The sequence below is a fragment of the Mesocricetus auratus genome, unplaced genomic scaffold (genome assembly GCF_017639785.1).
Source record: "Mesocricetus auratus isolate SY011 unplaced genomic scaffold, BCM_Maur_2.0 Super-Scaffold_100008, whole genome shotgun sequence".
Taxonomy (NCBI): domain Eukaryota; kingdom Metazoa; phylum Chordata; class Mammalia; order Rodentia; family Cricetidae; genus Mesocricetus; species Mesocricetus auratus.
The window spans coordinates 23976456-23995232 of NW_024429192.1; the positions used below are offsets into that span (position 1 = coordinate 23976456).

General features: G+C 36.3%; 1 long non-coding RNA gene across 1 annotated transcript in view; it reads right to left on the reverse strand.

The window, feature by feature from the left end:
- Window positions 1-852: 852 nt before the first annotated feature.
- LOC121141922 overlaps window positions 853-18777 on the reverse strand; it is a 39745-nt gene continuing 21820 nt past the window's right edge. The window contains exon 3 of the long non-coding RNA XR_005878886.1: window positions 853-1019. This is a non-coding gene — a long non-coding RNA (uncharacterized LOC121141922). The remainder of the gene's footprint in view (window positions 1020-18777) is intronic.

Consider the following 18777-nt stretch of genomic DNA (forward strand, 5'->3'; position numbering starts at 1 on the left):
CAAAACCATGCACAAAACTTAACGTGTGATCCCATATTTACGAATAACACTTATAATATAGCTATATTTAATTTTCTCTTTATTACTGTTTTCTGTAACTCTATACTTTTAATTATTTCTTTTTTGGGGGTTACAATATAAAACCCTCTTCCTATTCCTCTCTTCAAGCCCTCTCATATATCCCGCCTTACTCCCTTTCAAATTCATCTCTTTTTTCATTAACTGCTATATTCATATATATATATCATCACATATGTTCCTAAGTATAATGTGCTCAGTCTGTAGGATAACAAATGCTATATATTGAAAAATAAACACATCATTCTGACTCAAGCAATTTAAGTGACTGCATACTATGCTGACATGTATTCCATAATTATTTTTCTTGGTAGATCATGATCATTCATTTTTTACCTTCCTCTCTGAAGACTTTTCCATTGCCTTTGAAAATTGTATACTATATATAGTATACTTATATACTTTTTTCAATTGAGATTTAGAGCTTATTTTTAGTCTACCACATCTACAATACCAAAAAGGAATATTCCTCAACCTAGTACTCACACACACTTACATTGTCCATCATGATGTCCTTTGAACTATAATATAACTTATCTTACTTCTTTAAAGTTATTCATGTTTTGTTATTCTACTGAGATAAATATACTACTCTACTCCCTTGTCCCGCGCTACCGTCTCGCCAGCAAGAACGACGCAGGACACTCGGATCCTTCTGCAGTAAAGCTTTAATACATCTTGAGAGATAGATGATCAGCTTCTGAGAGGGAGACCCCAAGCTAAGAAACCCAGCCCCTTATATAAGGCTAGGAGCTCCGAGTGAGACGTGTAGAGCCGAGATTGGTGGTTTGCTCATCACCCCAGATGACACCACGGGAGAGGCACAGCTTAAACGGTGAACTCCAACTGACAGCGGATGTCAGCGCCATCTTCTAATGGCGATAGCGATAGCGAGGGCAGCTCCTCACACTCCCTTACAAAATGCAGTACATTACCTGAATCTCATGACATGACAGAAGAATAAAATATTACTTATAAGTAAATACATTCAATGAACTCTTCATATATGCTATAATGAGAGTAAATGTAGAAATAATTTGACTAAATTAAAAATGCCAGGAGAACGTATATAAATGCTGCGTATTCTGTCTGTAAATATATGGGAAATTTAATTTTATTCATAATGCCAGGAACTCATCTAATAGTAAGACAAGCAAGATTGAATAGGAATGATAACAGAAAGACAGTCGAAGAGAAAAAGAGAAAATTAGGGTTTGTCACATTTTCTCACTCTTTTGACTATAGTTATTGTGTAGGAAATATACATGTATATCAAAGCTTGTTAAAACATACACTTTGTGTATGTACACTTTGCTTCAGTGAAAATAATAATTATTTGTTTAACTTGTTCATTGTTACACTATGAAATAGTATTTTCCATTTACCCATTACCAAGTGAAGTGATATTTTCTCATTTAAGCATTATAAGTGTTATTTTTTCAATAACTGCACCTTATTGATTTGTCATATGAGAAATTAAAACAAATTTTCTTTTTTTAATTCTAGCCTAATTTCCTTACAGAAAAGTATATCTTGTTTATTAAAATATTTATCATTATTTAAAAATGAAAACTCTGCAATTTAAAGTCAAGCAGTGTTGTATATCTATTTGATATCTGGATATTGTCTTCAATATTTCTAATTGTAAAAGGAGAATTAGTTCTCAATTTTGTGAGCCACATTTTATGTTGTAAAAATATATGAAATTAAACAAAGACCCATATATTTGAAAGCAAATATATGCAGCAAAATATGTAGCTATTATTCATTATCAAGGAAAAATACGATTGCCTGGAAAGCTAGGAACCAGAGACTGGGTAGACACAAAGACCCACAGTTAAACATTAGGTGGAACTCATGGAATCTTGTGAAGGAGGGTGGGGGAGTGTAGGAGCCAGCATGGTCAAGGACACTATAAGAAAACAGGCCACAGAGTCGAGTAACCATGGCTTATAAGAGGCTCACAGAGACTCAATCAACAAGCAGGGAGCCTGTATGGGTCTGACCTAGAATATATTGCTATGGTTATGTGTTTTGGTATCCCGGTGGGACTCCTAAGAGTGGGATCAGGGACTGTTTCTGACTCTTTTGCCTGCTTTAGGGACCCTTTTCCTCTTACTGGGTTTCCTCATCCAGCCTTAATCTGAAGGGATGTGACTAGATTTATTATAACTTGGTATACCATGTTTGGCTGATGCCCCTTCGAGGTCTGTCCTCTTCTAAAGGGAAAGAGGAGGAAGGATTATATCTAGAAGTAGGGATGAGGGGCTGGTAGAAGAGGAGGGAGACGAAACTGGAGCCAGGATTCACAAACACCTTTGCAGCAGACAAAGATCCTTTCAGAATGCCATCACTGGTCAAAACACAGATACCAGCTGGTTATGGGGCACCAACCCCAGCAGATACATCATCATCACTAAAACCCCTTCATCTAAGGCTCAGAGAACATTCTCCAAAAGGAGGCAGAGCAATGTCTGTGCCAGAGGACAGGAAGTCAATTTTGAGAACTTGTCTCCTAGAGATGACAGGGAAACTAGATCCGTGATAAAACAACATGGCTTCTTAAATAATATCTGAATGATGACAATACCAAATGTTATGCCACTGTGAATGAGGCAAATATCACCAGCCATCCCCCCTTGAAGAAGTACAAATAATTAAGATTACTGAGAGAAGAAAATTAGTCTTTCCTAGGGATTAGCCACCTAAGTGGTTATGCAATGCTAGCTGATCATCCGTGAAACCATACGCATACAAACAATACTAAATAGATCCAGCACATTATATTTATATATTTATGTAAAAAGATGCATAAAAGATGGGTTTATTATAGGTAGACAGACAGACATTCAGACAGATAATGAAGCAAAGAGGCATGCAGTTGAAAGATACCAGGGAGGTTTCATGGGACAGGTTGAAGGGATGTAAGCCATGGAGATACTGATGTAATTGTATGATAATCTCAAAAAGTAACTTTTAAAATAAACAAAATCCAACTTAACAGAAGTAAATACCGATGAGAAAATACATTCTTCTATTGTGTTGTGTGAAAGCTATATAAAATTGATTTGAGAGTTAGAGCTGCTGAAAGTGTCTGTAAGAAATGAACTTACATATGTCACAATTTATATTATTTGCATGTCCTTTGTATTACTTCATGTCCCTTGGAATTTCTATACTGTGATTTTTCTGTCTTTTCTTTTTGTGTGTGAGAATTTCAGAGAAGCATATAATGTGCTTCAATCAAGTTTACACCGAATTCCCTCTTGTCCAATTCTTCTGCTATTCCAAAATGAAAATTAAATTTTAATGTGAGTTCTGGAGGAGACAAATTGAAAGCTTTAGCAAACCACAAGTCTATTCAAAGTTGTTATTGTTAAGTGAAGTTTGAAAAACTGGATGAACCTTTAGTTGATATCCAATAAAATATCCTTTTTATCAGCGATTCTCTTAGATATCCCTCATTCAGAAAGACTTTTATTAAGTGCTTTTTGATGTACTGTACTTCAAATAACCAACAGAGCATGTGTAACAATTTTCATTTTAAAATTGTTTGCATTCATATTATTCTCTTCATGAAGCAGACATCATAACAGTTTCCTCAAGATATTACCTGTATTCTGTTTTTATATCAAAACACAGCACCTTACATCAAAGATGACAGTCTGCCTCCAATTATTCAATTTGCTTTTAATTTCTGATAAATTAGGAAACTCTTAAATTTGGAATTTGGGAGGGAAAAATTTCCCTTAGATCTTTAGTGTTGGGATGAGGTAATTTGACAGCTATTGGATGATCTTAGTAACCACCTCAACCTACATTACGATTAGAGCCAAAGTTAAGAAATATTGCCGGGGAAAGATGGAGGGAAGGAAATGAGATAACAGAGAATACTGAGAAGGATATCACCAGAAATCCTAGAGTAGCAGCACCCCATTTGGTCAGCTGAAGTGGCAGAAATCGCCATATGCATGAGGCCAGCATCATCTACTTGCCCAGTTTGAACAGATTTCCAAAAGACAAAAACAGTTCTACTTTCAGTGCGCGGACTGTGGAAATAACTGAAACAATGGATTTAAACCACTGCTGACACACTTTGGAATGGGAAACAACTTTGTGAAAAGCATTAATTACGGAAAAAATAATACTAGTAGTTTTTGTCCCACAAAGGGGAAGATTAAAAACTAGCATTAACTTGCCCTCACAAAACCTGAGAATTACTAACAGTCCCTTGTGAAGAGTAAATCTTTTCATCATTCATGTTGAAATATGGAAGAGTAATGAGCAAAGGGGTCATGACACAGTGGGTGAAATCCACAGAAACAGCTGACCTGAACAAGGGGGACGGAGCTCATGAACCCCAGACTGGTGGCTGACAGGCCAGCATGGGATTGAACCAGAACCGCTGGATATGGGTGTCAGTAAGGAGGCCTCAGCAATCTCTGGAGCCTCGGATAGTAGATCAGTATTTATCCCTGGCATACAAGTGAACTTTGGGAGTCCATTCCGCAATGAGGGATGCTGTCTCAGCCTGGACACATGGGTGAGGCCCTAGGCCCTGCCCTGGATGATATGACAGACTTTGGAGATCCTCCATGGAGATCCTCACCTTCCCTGGGGAGCAGAGGGGAAATTGGGTGGGATCCTTGGGGGGCTGTGGTGTCGGGGGAGGGGAGGAGGAAGAGGGAGCTGGAATTGACCTGTGAAGCTTGTTTCTAATTTAAATTAAAAAAGAAAGGACAAAAATAGAAATAATGGTGGACTCACTCTTCTGCAGGTAACAAGGGTACAGTGAATTCATGATTGTGGTGCCTAGGTAATACACAGAGGACATCTTTTTATTGTTCCACTGAGTGACTTTCAACCCAAACTTAGGCAAATAACTCTGATTAAACTTCGTAGTCCACACACAAGAAGATGCAGACGGTGGGGGAGAGATCTCTGGAAAAAGGTGCCAGCGGGAGAAGGGGTGAAGCACAGCGAGAGAGGGTTGATATCCATCACATAGATGTATCAAACTCTCAAACGACTAAAAATGAAAAACAAGAGTCACAAATGTCTGAGAAATCATCAATTTCTGATATTTAAGCACAATTTACTAGTAATGTAAAATATGCTTATTAAGAAACTAAAATATTTAATTATTAAAATAGTAAAGACTAGGGAGTTAATATTATCAATGACAGGTTTATAAATTTTATCAGAAACTATAAGGCAGAATACATTAAATGAGTTTACAAATTCACTCTTTTGGAGTTGGATAATTTTACTCCTTGGATATACCTTCTTTGGGAAGAAAAACAGGGATTAGCTGACAGATCTCTGCTGGAAGTTACTTATTTTAATGAGATGGTATGCATGCCATGTAACAGTGATATAAGAAAGAAATTCTTAAATTCTACTGATAAAACGGTATATTTAAATGATGGATTAACGAACTTAAAAAATCTTTTATTAGTAAATGCCAGGTCTAGGCCTGCAGCTGAATATAGAGTGCTTGACTAGAATGTACAATACTGCATGTTCAGTACTCAGTGGCACACAGAAGGAAAGAAAAAAGAAGGTAAGATACTAACAATGGGTCTCTGTAGTCTGCAGTATGCAAACACAGTAAAGCAGTCTCCACTCCCTGCTCTATTCCTCTTGGGGAAAGTGAGCTTTTGGATTTTGAAACCCATCAAAGGGGAATGAAGTACTTTCTTTTAGGGAGAATCAAGCAGTCTTTGCCTGCATAGCTATTTACAGACTCATTTACATAGTTTGTCACTTCAGATCAAATTACATTGATTGCACTGTGATGAAAATAAATGCTTTGTTGAAATGATTGAAGATGAATTTTTAATAAATACAAGAATTTAGACACAACATATTTACAATTTTAAACCTTTGAAAATTAATTCCTCCTTGGAGTTTTCTGAGTTAAGCTTAATTCGCATAACTTTGATAAATGTAAAATGGATTTAAGAACTTGTCAGAGAAGGCCAAGATTAAAATAATTAGAATTTAACTGCTCTCTAATTAAAACCAAGATAGTAAAGAATTTCATGAATACCTTCACTAAGACATCAAATTACCAAAGTATTTTAGGAGAACTTTTAACAACACGTTAAGAGAGTTTTCTTTAGAAGTGACATTATGAGAAACATTTTTAATTATTAAGTCACTTGAGACGGTTTGCAGATATTAGCATTGATTGCATCATGACAGTCACTGTGGTTTGATGCTGAAGAGAACTCACTCTCTGGTGCTGCACAAGAAATATCACTTCCCAGTGAATGTGGCAGGGAACAGCACAGACAGGTCTCAGTGACAGGACACGGATGTCTGACATTTGTTAGCTTTCCTGTATGCAGAGCGCAGAGGTAAATGACATCCCATAAATTGTCTCCTAACACCATCCTTAAAGCTCAGCTTCTCACGAGATCATGTAGTTCACACAGCACAAGAGCTCCTGTTTTGTTAAAAACTCATCAAAAAATTTTAATTAGGCATCACACAATTGTTGATTTGATGGGAAAAGGAAACTATTCCGTTTCATTTCAGTGGAAGCTACTGTCATGAGAATAGTCAAAGAAGGAACTGCAAGAGTGAAAATAACAGCTTTAATGATTTTTCTTAAAATGTTAAAAGTCTGCTGTGGAAAAATATATATTAAAACAAAAAACTAGAGACTAAAGTTACATGTAAATTATGCAACACAGAGGAAGCATGAAGACATTAGCCACTTTGCTAAGATAACAATGTCAACTTGGAGTAGACATTGAAATTAATTACCAAACCTACCCATGATTTGTTGTGTCCACACCAGTAAGAAGGCTTTAAAAATTATAGACTTTAGTGTTGATACAAACTGATAGTATTTGAAACCTTGGACATTTTTGCTTTTTTTTTATTATGTGAGTGAGTGTGTGTGTGTGTGTGTGTGTGTGTGTGTGTGTGTGTGCACGTGCATGCTCAAGCGCGTGATAAAGAGATGGAGGAGATAGATAGATAGATAGATAGATAGATAGATAGATAGATAGATAGATAGATAGATGGATGGATGGATGGATACAGAGTGGGAGGGTGTGTGTGTGTGTGTGTCTGTCTGTCTGTCTCAGTCAGAGAATAGCTGTGAGAATTGGTTTTCTGTTTCCATATGTGTCTTGAGTAGTCAGGCTTGGCAGTAAGCACCTTTACCTACTGGGCCATCTCACTGGCCCTCTTTCATGATTTTTAAATGGGGCTCCATCTTTAGTAATTGTCCTTGATTTTCTGATCTGTGATTCTGAAGAGCCCAAGATGAAATAGTCCTTTAGATTTATGGAAAGGGTCCCACTCTAGATTCTTTTTTTTTAAATTTATTTAACTTTATTTTATGTGTATTGGTGTGATGGTGTCAAAGCCCCTGTAACTGGAGTTACAGACAGTTGTGACCTGCCATGTGAGTGCTGGGAACGGAAACTTGGTCCTCTAGAAGAGCTTAAGTAAATGCTATTAACTACTGAGCCATTTCTCTAGCTCCTCCACTCTGGAATCTTTTTTTTTTCTTTTTTTTTTTACAACTTTTTAAATATAAATTAGAAACAAGCTTGTTTGACATTCAATCCCAGCTCCCTCTGCCTTCCCTCCCCCTTCTCCCTCCCCCACCAGGCCCCCCATCCAGGAAATATGGGACACAGTGAAAAGACCAATAATAGGTATAGAAGAAGGAGAAGAAGCCCAGCTCAAAGATGAAGAAAACATATTCATCCTTGGAGTTTTTCAGACCTCTTACATGAACATTTATAGTCTTGGAAAACCTTTACAAAGATCAAAAGAGGAAATATTCATTGTTTAATGAGGAGACCTCTTCTTCCTTTCCCATAAGAGAATTTCTGTGAAGTAAATTGGCACAATAAGGAGAAAAAGGCTGTGATTGTAAGGTGCAACGGCAGTAACATTCTGACCCCTGAAATTCTGAACATATACACTTTCAAATTAACCCAGAGATCACTGATACATAGTTCACAATTCTAAATGAAACATCTGGCTGTCTCCCAATGAAGTAAGAGTTCTGTGTTTCTATTTCTGCTTTTGCCACATATATTTGCATGAAATTCTGTCCAGAATTAGTCTTGGTAAAGCTATCTGCATGTATTTACTTACATTTTCTTGTTAACTTAGAAATTATGTCTACTCTTAAATATTGATAAAGGGCTTTCGATAGCCTCACAATTAAGTGCATGATTATTTCCTTTTAAATCAATTACATTGGTCCTTTGACAATTTTGTTCATGTGTATAATATGTTGAATTAGTTTTAGCATCTATCCTCTGTTATCTCTCTTGAACACTTCTCATTTCCTTTCCACATTAGTGTATTTTTGTTTTGTGACCCAAAGTGTTTATCCAGGGTCATCTCTACATTGCTTCTAACTATCCATTGAAACATGGAGGGCTCAAGATTGGATGCGCAACTCAAGACTATTATTTGTATAATTGTAATTTCTACTAAAGAAATACTGTCACTGTGGTAAACATTACAATAATTCTGCAGCAAAAGAGTTGACTTTAGGAATTATTGTACAAATGTTTAGCATGTAGGAATGTTTTAACTGTATAACTTAGCTAATATAAGAGATAAAGAAGTACATGCTGGTAAAAGTAAAGAAAGGGAGATATAAGCAAACTGTACCATGTGACCACAGGCAAAATCTTACTGTTGAGTTTTATTTTCATCTTCCAATTATTATTTATACTATTGATTTAATAGTTGAACATCCAGGATGGTAAATGATATTTGAGGGATAAATGAATGCAAACATGTGTTAGTAGACATTAACACTCCTGATGGAAACATTATGTCCTACTAAGAAAAGCTCTTGACTTGAGAACTGAACACCTGCGTTATGTTCAGCCCAATGTTTATATCCCGAACTTCTCCATCTCACATCTCTCTGGCTTCAGATGCCTTATGTAATCAAGCAGCCTGTCCCCCAAGAATATGAATGTAGTTGTGTAGGAGCTGAACAGACGGCTCAGGAATTAAAAAACATTTGCTGCTGTTGTAGAGGACCTGGGTTCAGCACCCACTTGGCAGTCCACATTCACCTATTACCTTAGTTCCGGAGGATCTGACCTCCTTTCTGGCCTCTGCTGGATCCTATACACTTGTTATTCGACAGAAGCTCAGGTTCACAAATACACACAAAGATGAAAAGCTGTCCCTGGCTGAACTTCTCCCTCGTGCTCACCTGTGCAATACAAACCTTATGTGCTAGATAGAGCCTTATGTGCTGGTGCCTTGAACACTGTATGCTGTGTGTTGCCCCCAGAAATCCTCAAACTTATTACTTGCACACTTGTTTCCACTCTTCACTTACCTCTAACCACTGATTTTTTAACTTTAGCATCCTTATCCCCTCTGCTATATTCTCTATCCTCATAGACCTTTTCTTGTGCTCTACTCCATATCACTCATCACTGGATAAGCTGATGTTCAATACGCATGTATTTGTGCTGTTTCTTCCACATCTTCTCACCAACGTGCAAGCTGCACGACCAGAGAAAACTTTGCCATCACTTCGGTTACCTCTCAAGTGTTTTGGGATATCTGTAACAGTATAGTTGTTTTAAAAATATTTACTATTTAAACTGAAATCATGAAGCGGGTGAACAAACTGCCTCTTTTCTCATTTTCTCTTTCACTGATACATGTGAAAGTTGTGTGTGTGTGTGTGTGTGCATGTGTGTGTGTATTAAAATGTCTAAATAGTGAGTTGGAACCCTTTAAAATCCACCATCACTACGATAGTCCTTAAAAAAATCATAGATGCAGAAAAGAACTGACTGAGAAATGTTGAGTTCAAATATTTCAGTGTAGTTTTTCTGTTTGAAATACCAGCCTTTGTTCAGAACTAAAATTGATCTTTGCTTTTCTTACACGAAGCATTTGTCTATGTAACACCGTAGCTTGCTGACACCATACACTCCCTTTCACCTTCTACTGTGAGCAGTTAATGTGTGCCTCTAGCTGCTTCCCACGATTGCCATTTTCAGTTTAAATGGTTTTATGAAAGCCCCACTATTGCTGTATAAAACTTTTATAACCACATTACTCTTTGTTCTCCAGAATCATTTACAGTTAACTGTCTAAAAGCTTTATCAAATGAAAATATTTTCATTGAGCTATTCTGAGGGTTTAAATCAGTTAATCCATGATTACTATTAAAGTATCTGCTTCTTTTTCTGCCCTAATGCATGCTGTTATGATGAGATTATGTTAATATAGGAACTCGCAAAAGCCTATCCCTCTCAAATGCACATCATTGTTCAGCCCACCACAACCCATGCATTTACTCACAGCAATAAATTCAATCACATTACTCCAGTTATGGCAGATTTATGCTCAACTGCTATCAGTCAGTACATTGGCTTTAAAATTTGGCTCAGAGTTTTTCATTACCTCCCTGGAACTTCCCTTTCATTCCCATCAGAACTGGCCCCCATTTACACACACCCTCGGTCCTTACTTTCTAATAATAAATCTTAAATTCATCAACCCCCTTGTCAGGCCTCTCATCCATGGGCAACAGAGCATTCACCTGCTATGCTCCCAAGCTGTGGAATTCCCTAACTGGTCAGTCCTGCTCACATCTCCTGAGTTTTATAAATCCTTTTTGGACTACTATTTATTAAAATTTGCTTTTTATATTTGATCTGACACATGCAGTAGCTTTGACTCTGCTTCTAAAAAATGAAGGTATTTTTATTTTCTTCACTACTTGTAAAGAGGAATGAAATTTACATTTCTTCATAGGTATTTTATATCTTTAATCTTTCTTTTCTTATCCTTTTGCTCCTAGCCAAATGATTTCCCAACACACTCTAGTCTCTAAGCAGATTTTGTAGATTTAATATGCAAAAGGATTGTAAATAAGCCCAGCCAGATCATCATTAATGACTCTTCAACCTGGATACGGTTAGGGATTTTTTAAAGGGACATTGTGGAGTTAGGAGAGATCGGTTCTTTCCACATAACCTCCTCCTTTCACCTGTCATGGATACCAATGGTTTACTCTACTTTCACCTTAATTGTCAAATATTTTATGTAACTATGCTCATCTGTTAAAGAGAGAACAGAAGTCTACATTTAATGGTGCAGGAGGGAGGAGGGCGTGTCCCTGTGAGCATCACCATGATAAAAACAGCAAAATCAGGCATTCAGACACTGAAAGTCATTTTCCAAAGTTGCCAAGACACACAATTGATGTGTGATATATGATTGCATTCTGCTCCAAGACTGACAATAAAGTTTGTCTTGAACCATGGGGCAGAGACAGCTACTAGCCGACCAAAATTAACCATAGAGTTTTTGGTGGACTGAGGGCGGATAGACACAGGAAGTATTTGGGTGGGGCTTAGACAGGTCTCTGTTCCTTTTGGATGGAGGAAAGAAAGAGATAGGAGATTACTGGTTACTTATCCTCCACTTCTCTGATCATTGAGGTTCTTACCCCAGTATCTGGCTCCCTAGTTTTTATTGATAAAGGATAATTAGATAAATGCATCACACCACTGATGAAAGAATGTGGTCTCATTTCCTTTGAAACATTACTCAGTGTTATGCGCACAGTAGACATTTTATAATTGTTTCTAGATTATATAAAGTCAATTACTTTTATTCAGTTTTTGAATTTTATTTATATTCCCTTTTGGAAAAAAATCTGATTTTATCTCTGTTTCCCACTCATTGAATGGTTTTCTGTCTCCCTGTGTCTATTCTAGAACTGCTGATCAGTCTATTGATTAGGGCCCCTATGGCTAGCTGACAGCCTGGAATGGGCACTCTCTCCCAGCACAATTTCCCTCTAAGTGCTTAATGTTCCTTAAACCTCTCATTCAATTAGATGGCACAAGCTATTATCCGCAAGTGCCCCACCACAGAAAATTACACGCTCATATCTGAGAAACACGGAGAAAGGGAGTCAGAGAGCAAGTTAATAGGACATTGTCTGTATGTTTGGTAAATCCTGTGGTGTTTGGGGCTCAAGGTTAATATCAGAGTGCCGAGCTATGGAATTTAAACAGCAGGTAAATTTCAAAAGCACAGAGCATGAGACAACAGAATACAGACAGATGTATTATTCTGTTATTTGGAATGGCTACTGTGCAAAATTCAGCATTTCCTACAAGACATTCTGAGGATGATTTAGGCCATCGACTTAATGGAAGTTAAAAATACAACTTTACTAAACAGGGTAACCTCTGATTGTATTTCACTAACTGCTAGGATTTTGAGATGTGTGATAAATTTATTAATGTTAAACAGAAAAAGATGACTTTTCCTTTGTGGGTAGGAAGATAAAATATTACATGAGATATAATACTTAACAAATGAAGAATATTATCTGTCATTGTTATAGGGAGATGTTGGAATTTACATTAGGATAAAAAAAATTCACAGTTCTCTGCTACCCACAAAATACATGGTTGAGACAATTCACCGAAGTCATTGCTAAATGGATAACTGAACCTGTCCACTTAAATTGTTCTTACTGTAGATATGAAAACATAAGCAAACTGCAGAATCAGTTTTACAACCTGTTCTTGGAAAAGTGTTATGCTTACAGATGTAATAATGGATAATATTTTTCTCAAAGTAAATAAAAAGCAGGTGGAGTTCTTTAAATTTTACTTGACTTTAATGTAGAGATGAATTCTATGAGGTAGGTAAATTTTTGTTACAAAAAGAGCATTCAAAAGAAGACATTATACAGGTTAACTGATGTCACACACAGCTGAGAAGTGATAGAACCAGAATTTGAAAAAAAAATATCATTAGTGAAGACTTAAATGTGATATAGATTACCATCCTAGAGTATGTAATAATGTTAATAATTGTATAATCCTTAGATATTAATAATTTTTTTAAATTTAAAAATTAAACTACAAGAAAAAATTAGATTAGCTCATAATCTCAATACAGAAAATCCTACATTGTACCTTTCAATCACTACTCATTTTTTATGATAAATGGTCTTTACTAGACTAGACTTTAATTGTTTTTCCATTGTTATGATAAAATGCCTTGACAAAGCAACTTGAGGAAAGGAAGGTTTGAGTTTGGCTCACAGGTGAAGTGGTTCAGAAGTCACCATGTGGAAGTAAGTTAGGGTTTTAAGTCCTGGGAGAAGGCACTCACTGTGTTCCAGTCAAGGAGCAGAGAAGGAGGAAGGCCGGTGCTCAACAAACTTTCTTCTTTTCATTCAGTCCAAGACCCACGATTAGAAAATGGAACTGCCCACATTTAAGGTGGTTCTTCATACCTTATTGAACTCAGTCTACATAATCGCTCACAAGTTTCCCAGAGCTTTCACTCTTTGATGATTCTGCATCGTGTCACACTGGCAGTGAACATTAACTATCACAAATTATATATATATATATATATATATTGCTTAGTAAATAACTGGTTTTGTTTATGCCATACCAGTTGTCATGCATATATTTGTATAGTAGTTGAAATAAATTTTTAAAATTAAAATATTCAAGGCCAGGCTGGACCGATAGCCTCCAAAACAATACAGAAAAACCCTGTCTCGTAAAAACAAACAAAAAAATTAAAATATTCAACAACATATTAATAGAAAACAAAATAAAATTTTGAACTAGTTGATTAAAATCAAACTTCATAGAATCTTACTGATTATGTGCATAAGAGTATGGTAAGTATTTTTGTTTATAAAACATAGAGTGATTGCATATGCAAAAACCATGCCAGGGTGATGGTTTAAATTAACTCTGAAAGGAAACATGTAATTTACAAACTGTTTCATTAGAGTCACTATACTCTTATTACTTCAAATAACAGATATATTATAGGCAGAATTAAAGAAAAGCAGGCTGTGTAAATTTAGTCAGAGTCACTGTGAGAAAATCAATTCATTATGTTTTGAGCCATAAAGCTATGACGTTTTAATTGAATCCAGAAGAAAATATAAATACTCACATAAAATATCTTCTTTTGCATTCTTTTACTTTCCTTTTGCCCTTCTTTATAAAACTTGTGTACCAGAGACAACTGCCTTTTACAAGACCGACTTGACAACACCAGTCTGTAAACAGCTCCCCTAGACAATCACTTTGTTTACCAGGGGATGTATTGTTGATGCCTTGGAAAATGCAGCTCCATAGTAAATGACATTTGTTCATTAGAAGTGATGTGTTTCCCTTACAATCCATCTAAATAGTCAGAAAGATAATGGGAAGTTTTACCAGCATTCCACAACAGAGAAAAAAAGACAAAACACAAAGACATTGCTCGGTGTTCAAGGGTACTCCTATTTGGCAGCCATTTGAGGACTATAATACCTATGGCTTCCCCAGTTTCCCCCCCACCCAGATTGGTCAACCAGTTAGATTTCGCGGGACAAATTTTAGAGTAAATAATCTATTCCATTTAGCTTTGAAAAAAAAAAAAGATCTATTGGAAGTGACAGAGTGGCTGCTGAATAGAGAGTATTTTGAAGTTTGCTATAGAAATTCGTCTCCATACAGACCTCTTTTTTAAAGGTCATTCTTCCTTTCTCATGTTAGAATGGAGAAAATTGTGCAATTTTCCGATAACCACTTGATTCTTTTTCTCTGTTATGAAGATGGAATGTCTCAAGAAGGAAACTGCACTTATGTGATTCACAAAAGGGAGGAGGGAGAGAAGAAGTTGGAAGGGAAGAACAACTGTGTGTGAGAGAGATGATGTGTTCTTTATCCTTCCCTGGATGAAAGGAAAATTTGTTTCCAACCCAAGTTAGGAAGTCACCATTCACTAATGTGTTAATCTTATGCCTGGAGAAGTAGACTCACCCCTGCCGTTTCTGCCCAGGAAGAGATTTTTACTCCAGGGACCACTTCAAGAGCAACTTCCCTGATTGTTCAACACTCACCATTTGCATAGCTCTGTTATACTTCCTGGAATGTAAAATAATGAGCCTCAAAATAGCAATGAGAAAATAAAAATAATAATATATGAAAAAATGAAAAAGAATTTCTTGTATTACCATATTCTATGATGTAGTCTAAGAATATTAACAATTTAATTACTAGTAAACCTTTGTAAAGCAAGTAAATGCTATTGTTTTCAACATGTTACAAAAAATGTGTGATAATCTTTCCCAGGTCACTGAGTAAAAATGGTGTTGGAATTCTCTCATTTCCTCACATAGAATACAGCTCCTCTAGGAATGTACACCTTCATTCTAGAGGAAGTGTATCATAGACACTTGAACACAAGAATAAGTAGTAACATTTATTCACAAGTCCTTCAGAGGGGCCTTACAAAACCACATAATTCCATTTTGAAAATATTTAAAATTTAAAACATAAATATGGAACGATATAAGGTAGAAGACCTGTTAGAATAATTAGAGGTAGGGCTGACAGTCATGACAAATAAGCAAAAATTCTTCCCTAGCTAACATAAATGTCTTAAAGCTAAACTGAAGGGAGATGTTATTCTGTAAATCTGTCTCTCTTATTAGTTGTTGAATAAAACACTGTTGGCCAATAGAGAAGCAAGATAGGTGGGACTAGGAGTCAAGGAGATTCTGGGAAAGAGAGGGACAGACAGACACAATGTAGGCCACCAGAGGAGTAAGAGGTCCAGACCCTTTCTCCAGTAAGAGAAATACTTAGATTACAGCTTCATAATTAATATAGTGTCTTGTGTGTTATTTGGGTCTGCAACTGTGGCCCAGGGCCCAGGAGACTGGCAGGAAAACTACACATTACATAATGGTGTCAGCATATGGGATATGAATTTCCAGGTAGAATGACAAGAGATAAAAAGGGCTTTTAGAAAAAAAAAGACAGAGAGAAGCATGGCTTCTTGGTAGCAGCATTTTTCTCAGTGGCCTCTGGTCTGCTAGAGACAAGCAGAGACTTCCATGGTCACTGCTGGCAGTAAACTTACACCTACCATCTTGGAAAGACTGCAGTATAAACAGCCATGGTTTTTAGCAAATAAGACACATGGCCAGAAAAAAACATAAATATTTACAGTAAAATCATATTCAGATGAAGGAAAACCTCTAAAGGTTTACAGTGTGTTTAAAAATATATGTAGGATTGAGAGAGAAAAAGAAACAGGATAGTGGTATAATAAATAGAGAAGCTGGGTGTAGTGTCACACACAAGTAGGATTTGCTCCAGAGGCAGAAGCAGGTGGCTTTCCAGAGAAACCCTGTCTCAGAGAAAATAAATAAATAAATAAAAGTAAAAAAAAGGTAGAGTAATAATAATAGATAAATAAATAAGCCACATAAAGATGTAAAATACACAGAGAGTCTGGATACTGTATGCTATTGTGCTTTTCAGTTTTTTTGAATGCTAAAGAAGGAACAACTACTAAAGTATACTTGATTATAAATGCTGTTGAGTTAATTCAACTTATATCTTCTGAAAATCCTTTGACTTCAAATTTTAAGTATAAGCATATGTTACTTTGGAAAAGATATTTTATTTCTGTTTCCACATAAAATGGAAAGCTATGGATTCCTTCCAGGCTTCTGTGGTTTGATGAACCAAGACCCCCGGAAGAAGTGGGCCCGTTGTTCCAACATCTAAGACAGCAAAGATGATGCAACCTTACAGACCACAAAACAAGGACTTAAATAGGTTTCTGTGTTTTGTCATAATCCCCATGGTATGGACAGTGCACCCTAACAGCAGGAAGCAGTTTGCAAATGTCCAAATTCTCAAATACTGTTTATAAATCTTTGTTTTCATTTCAGTGGGGTTGCTTATAATTGGTTAATGATCACAACTAATTTCTTTTTAAAGGTAAATGGGAATTATGATATGGGAATGAATACTTTGTATTGGTATGGTTTTTCATTTATTGATGCAAATTCAAGATCAATTTTGTGATATGTATATTTCTCCTCTTGATTAAATATTATGCTTATACTGATCTTTTAAAACATAATACATAATTAAATACAGACTATAGATAGTTACTTATAATAGTCAGAACTTATAGTTTGCTAATTTAGGTGTTCTAGATATACAGAGATATATTTGAGATAGATAGTCTTCCAACCTTTCAAAGACCTTCGGAAAATGACATTTAAAATGGTTTAGGATTTTTTTCTTTTTTTTCTTTTCTTTTTTTTTTTTTTTTGGTTTTTCGAGACAAAGTTTCTCTGTATTGTTTTGGAGGCTATGCTGGAACTCACTCTGTAGACCAGGATGGCCTTGAACTCACAGAGATCTGCCTGCCTCTGCCTCCCGAGGGCTGGGTTTAAAGGCATGCGCCACCAACGCCAGGCCCTAGGGTTTTTCTTGACAATGAGAAATGTCTGCTCCTGGCACATCAATTATGTCTGAGAGGAAGATGGGCATCAAAGAAACTCATTATGGAGTTTGCTTTCAAAATGGCAAGATTAGGCATATGGGCAAGAAACTGCTCTTGCCTGGACTGCTTGACTGTTACTGTATAAACTGGACATGCAGCACCCACAGGAAAGTGACTGCTGAACTGAAACAGTCCTTCAGGGTTCCTGCTTCATGGAAGAGTCTGCCAGACTTTCTGCAGGACACAGAAAAGTGACTGACAGACTTCCAGTGCAGATGGACAGTTTGAAATTGCCTGCTTTGCTGAGAAGTCTTCCAGACACACTGTGGCCTATGGGCTGAAGATGGAACTTTGGGTGACTGTCCAGGTAGCAAGATGTCTATGTCAATTCTGGTGTTTATGTATTATCCTTCTGTAGTCTTTGATGGAGTTGAAGACAGATAGTTGTACTTATAGTTTTCCTTAGTTATGATAAAAGATAAGCTACATATAAGACTTTAGAATCACAAAGATAGGATAGATGATATTTTCTTTAAATCTTACTAAATATTAATAGACAAAATATCATAACTATAGTTCTTACTTGATAACTACTCTGCTATATATAATTTGACTATGTTAGAATTAAACCTTTCTTTTTATTTAGACAGAAAAGAGGAGATGATGGGAGATGTCATTCTGTAAATCTGTCTCTTTTATTGGTTGTTGAATAAAGTACTGTTGGACAATAGGGAAGCAAGATAGGTGGGACTAGGAGTCGAGGAGGATTCTGGGAAAGAAAGGCACTGACAGGCACAATGTAGGCTGCCAGAAGAGTAAGAGGTCCAGACTCTTATGTCCGGTAAGAGAAATACTTAGATTAACAATTATGGGTTAAATACTTAAGTCAGAGCTAGCCAGTAAGAAACAAGCAAATGGCCAACAGCTTCATAATTAATATAGTGTCCTGTGTGTTATTTGGGTACTGCAACTGTGGCAGGGCCCAGGCAGCTCACAGGGAAAACTACATATTACACTAAACAATAATACTAAATGCAAAGCTCTGTAGAGAAGCCAGACTTCTTCAAACTGCATGCTTAAAACAGACATTATATCTTCATACTTTCTTTTTTTGAAAAAATAACTCAAATCATCATGCATTTCCTGTCTTCTCTACAGTTAATGTTACACAGTGCTTCTTATCCAGTGACACACAATGCTGTTTAAAAGTTCTTATGGGAGAAATCAAAATAGGGACCTTGACCCCGACTGTCATAAGGACATGTGCCTAAGACAGTATGATTAAGATTCTAGAATCTCCTTATTAGTGTTTTATATCATCTATAATGAGAAACTAAGAAAATACCAAGAAAGAAATTTCTGCATGTACATGTGTATCATGTATGC